This window comes from Miscanthus floridulus, chromosome 2, assembly GCF_019320115.1.
Source record: "Miscanthus floridulus cultivar M001 chromosome 2, ASM1932011v1, whole genome shotgun sequence".
Lineage (NCBI taxonomy): Eukaryota > Viridiplantae > Streptophyta > Magnoliopsida > Poales > Poaceae > Miscanthus > Miscanthus floridulus.
This window is the reverse complement of record NC_089581.1, coordinates 76,760,761-76,766,070: the sequence shown is the minus strand read 5'-3', so window position 1 is coordinate 76,766,070 and position 5,310 is coordinate 76,760,761.

Here is a 5,310-nt window from a genome sequence, read left to right as displayed (position 1 = left end):
ACCGATGGCTAGAGCCCAGAGGCCATCCATGCATTTGGGGAAAGCTTGCTGCCACACGCATAGTTGGTGGCCGAGCAAGTCTCCGCGTAGTGGGTGATGGATGCCCGTCGTGCAAACACGGGCCAAAGGCACACACCAGGAGGACGTCAGCCTAGCCTACGGATGGAGTGGAGCCTAGGTCGGAGGTGAACGTCGCCCCTGCCTCCGACTGAGCCAAGTGTCATCTAGCCAGGGAGCAAGCAGCCCCTGCCTTCGCCGGTCGCGCCATCAGTCGATGCCACCGGGCGGTCGTGGTAGAAATTAGAGTAGAAGTACTTAGCACATGTAAAGGATAAGTTCATTGGGGAGGCCCCATGTAAATGTTTTTGTGTATTAATGAATATAATCTATTTTGTTTTTGTGATGGAATCACTTCATTCGGGGAAGCTTGTCCCATCTATTCCTTATTTTTACCTTAGCATAATTTTGTTTTTTTCTTTCTTTTTCGCACCTGCCCATTTGTCCCATAGGCTGCAACCTTAAGAGCTCGAGCATGGCCCACGAGGCTCAGCTACTCATAACCGTAGGTAGAGGCGGGGTGCGATCGGTCGGAATGTTTAAAGCAAAGTTACGTAAAGTAATTAAAGGAACGGACTACCCTTTCATTTGGGAAAAAATGTATTTACCATAAAATAGTAAAAAAGAGAGGTGGTATCGCACCCCCATGGAGCCCCCGAGTGACCCAGGCCAAAAGTATTTGGGCCAGGGTGCTTTGTAGGAGCAAACACTGAATGAAAGAAAACGGTAAGACTGAATTTTTAAGGGAAGAAACGACGTAACTGTTCGATGTTCCAAGTGTTGGTGAGAACATCGCCGTTGTCATCCTTCAGTCGATAGGCGCCCGGTCAGATCACTTTGGTCACCATGTAGGGTCCTTCCTAAGGTGGAGAGAGTTTGTGCTTCTCCCTTGGTCGATTGGGTCCTTTGAAGTATGAGGTCTTCGACCTCGAGGATCCTTCCTCTGATTTTCCTCTCATGGTACTTGTGGAGAGTCTGCTGGTAGCGAGTGGAGCAGATGATGGTCATTTCATGGGCCTCCTCGAGTAGGTTGACTACATCTTGCTAAGCCTCCATGGCTCAGTCGTAGTCGAAAGCCTTCACTCTTGGGGCGCCGTGGTCGAGGTTGGAGGGCAGCACTGCTTTAGCTCCATAGGCTAGGAAGAGGGGTGTGAACCCCATGGATCAGTTTGGGGTCATTCTCAGGCTCTAGAGGATTGCTGGGGACCTCTACAACCCATCGCTCGACGTACTTGTTCTATTGGTCGAAGATGCAAGGCTTGAGTCCTTGGAGGACCGTGCCATTAGCTCACTCGACCTGACCATTAGTATGTGGATGTTCGACCGAGGCCCAGTCGATCCTAATGTCATATCCATCATTGAAGTCCAGGAACTTCTTCCTAGTGAAGTTAGTTTTGTGGTCAGTGATGATATAGTTAGGAACGCCGAACCAGTAGAAGATGTCGAGGAAGAATTTAATTGCCTCTTCCGAGCGAATGTTGGTGATGGGCTTGGCCTTGATCCACTTGGTAAATTTGTCGACCGCTATGAGTAGGTGAGTAAAGCCACCCAAGCCCTTTTTGAAAGGTTCTACCATGTCGAGGCCCCAGACCATGAATAGCCAGGTGATGGGGATGGTTTGGAGCTCTTGTGCTGGCAAATGAGTTTGCCGAGCATAGAACTGGCATCCTTCACACCTTTGGGCGACCTCCTCTACATCTTGTAGTGTAGTGGGCCAGTAAAAACCTTAGCAAAAGGCTTTTCCGACCAGTGACCTCGGGGCCACGTGATGTCTATAGATTCTGTCATGGACCTCGAGGAGGAGCTGCTTACCTTGGTCGGTAGGGAAGCACTTTATGAGTACTCCCGATGGACTCCATTTGTAGAGTTCATTTCCAATCATGATGACTATCTTAGCGCATCAAGTGATCCATCACGCTTCAGTCCTTTCGGGTGGGAGAACCTCCTCGAGGAGGTAGGTGAGTAGCGGTGCTTGCCAGTCGGTTTGATTGAGTGCCAGCATGGTGACATCGTCATGGAGGCACTGGGGTCGGAGCCCCTGAGCGCTAGGTTGGTGTCAGGGTGTGTTTGGATTGGTCCTTTCAAGATTCGGGCGGATGGCTCATGGAGGTCATTGACAAAAACCCTGTTCGGAGATGAAATCCGCCTGGCAGCCAATTTCATGAGAAAATCGGTGGCGTCATTATCCTTTTGGGGGACATGATGTAGCTCGATCCCCTAAAATTTGTCCTCGAGCTTGTGCACCTCCTAGCAGTATGCTTCCATGAGGAGGCTTTTGCAAGAGGGCTCCTTCATGACCTGGTCGATGACCAGCTCTGAGTCACCGCGAATGTAGAGTCACATAGCGCTGAGCTCGATGGTGATGCGTAGTCTGTTGATGAGGGCCTCATATTCCACGATGTTGTTTGAGGCTAAAAAGTGGAGGCAGATGGTGTAGCGGAGCTTACTCCTGTCTAGAGAGATCAGAACTACTCTAGCCATCGAGTCGAGCACCATTACGGACTCGTCAAAGTACATCGTCTAGTACTCATGGGTGATGTCCAGAGTCGATAGCTGGACCTCCATCCACTCGGCGACAAAATCGATGAGAGCCTAAGACTTTATAGCAATACAAGGGATATACCTGATGTCGTGGCCCATTAGCTCGAGTGCCCACTTGGAGATTCATCCCATGACATCGTGGTAGTGAATGATGTCTTTGAGCGGGTATGATGTGATGATCGAGACTTCATGGTCGGTGAAGTAGTGCAGGAGATTCCGGGTCACCATTAGCATGGCGTATAGGAGTTTTTGCACCTAGGGGTACTGGACCTTGGGGTCGGTGAGTACCTCCCTGATGAAGTATATGGGTCATTGGACCTTAAGGTTGTATCCTAGCTCCTCCCTTTCAACGACTAGGGCGGCGCTTACCATGTGGTTGCTTGCCGCGATGTAGAGGAGGAGGGGTTCTCCCCGTTTGGGAGCGATGAGGATTAGGGGCCGATGTCAGAGATGCTTTGAGGCTCTCCAAAGCCTGTTGTGCTTCCTTAGTCCAAATGAACATGTCTGTCCTTTTGAGTAGCTTGTAGAGAGGCATCCCTCGCTCGCCGAGGCGGGAGATGAAACCACCATAGGGCGGCCAAATAGCCGGTGAGCCTTTGTACACCCTTGATGTTGCGTATAGGGCCCATGTTGGAGATGGCCATGATTTTTTCAAGGTTGGACTCGATACCAGTGTTTGAACATGATGTATCCAAGCAGCTTCCCCTTTGAAACCCCAAAAACACATTTTTTGGTATTCAATTTGATGTTGAACCTTTAGGAGGTTCACGAATGTCAGTGGCCAAGTTCATGATCAGGTCGCAAGCTTGATCAGTTTTGACCACTATGTCATCAACATAGACAGCGATTGTTGGTTTCGGTAGCTTGGCTTGATCAGGCTGATCGAGTAGGTAGATTTGATTGGTGAAGCATTGCTGCATGCACCTTTGATAGGTGGCACCAGCGTTCTTTAGGTCGAAAGGCTTGGTTACATAGCAGTATGAACCATATGGGGTAATGAACAAGGTTGCGAGTTGATCGGACTCTTTCATCGTGATCTGGTGATAGCCTGAGTAGGCATCCAGAAAGGAGAGGATCTTGCATCTTGAGGTGGAGTCGACTATCTAGTCTATGCACGGCAAAGGAAAGTGATCCTTCAGACATGCCTTGTTGAGGCTAGTATAATCAATGCACATTCTCCATTTCTTGGTCTTCTTTTTAACAAGGACAGGATTGGTAAGCCAGTTAGAGTGGAATACCTCTCTAATGAATCTAGCTGCTAGGAGTTTGGCGACCTCCTCGCCTATGGCCCTATGCCTCTCATCATCAAAGCGGTGTAGGCGTTGCTTGGTGGGCTTCAAGCCTAGGATGAGGTGTAGTGCGTGCTCAGCAATGTTCCACGATATGCCTGGCATGTCAGATGGTTTCCATGTGAAGACATCACGATTGGCGCGCAGGAAGTCGACGAGCTCGTATTCCTATTTGGTTAGGAGCTGGGTCCTGATCCACACCGTCTTGGTTGGGTCAATGGGGTCGATGTCCACCACCTTAGTTTCCTCGAGTGGGTAGAAGGCCATCGAGGAGGTTGGTTTGTTGCAGTCCAAGACTGCTAGGGTCGATGACTCCTTGAGCTGAGGGAGCTCAAATGAGTTGATGACGGCAGTGGCGAGGTTGAAATGCTCGTGGTCGCATGTGAAGGCATGCCAGAAGGTGCTACCCACAGTGATGACACCGTTCGGTCCTGGCATCTTAAACTTCAGGTAGGTGTAGTTGGGGACCGCCATGAACTTGGCGTAGCATGGCCACCCCAAGATGGTATGGTAAGACCCCGGGAAGTCCACCACCTTGAAGGTAAGCACCTCTGAGTGGAAGTTGGCTCGGTTGCCAAACATGACGAGTAGGTTCATCTGCCCGAGCAGGTACGCCTGTGCTCCTAGGATCACACCATGGAAGGGAGAGCTCGCTGGTCGGAGCTTTAACTAGGGGATGCGCATGGTGTCGAGGTTGTTGATGTAGATGATGTTGAAAGGTCCTTGTATGGTTTTGGTAATTGAGTGACAACCTTAGTAGACTAATTGTGTTTATGTGAGATACACAGGTGATTAAGTCCACAGATACATGTGTGTGAGCAACATATGCCATGAAGGTGAAAATGGCTTGGAGATGTTGCAATGCTCACACATGTGAAGATGAAGGAGCTCATTGCACATGAGACATGGATCAAAGGTGGAGAAGATCAAGACAAGACTTGGCTTGATGGACTGGTTGCAAGTGTGAAGGGCAAGTCGGAGGCTTTGGAGCGATGGACCACATGGCGGTGAAGCTTGAGCAAGACTTGGCGCCGATGGACGAAGGCAATGGTGAAAAGCAAGTGAAGTCAAGATCGATGAACCAATATGATCACATGATGATATGAAGTGGATCATATCATTGTTGATCGTGTTGGTGCATGTGTTGCATCGACATTGGGGGAGATGGAATGGAATGCGCAAGGCAAAGGTATAACCTAGGGCATTTCATTTCACCGATCATAGATGTGTAGAGAAGTTGATGACCAGGTTTAGGATAGATGGCCGTACTATCAAGAGGGGCAAACTTGTTTGCATATCGGTCATCTAGTGACACTAGAGTGATCTAACTTTGCATTGATGCTAGGATTGAGTGGCGTGGCAAGTTGAGAGGCTAATCCTTTGAAAATGATTGTGAAAATGCTAACACACATACACATGGTGC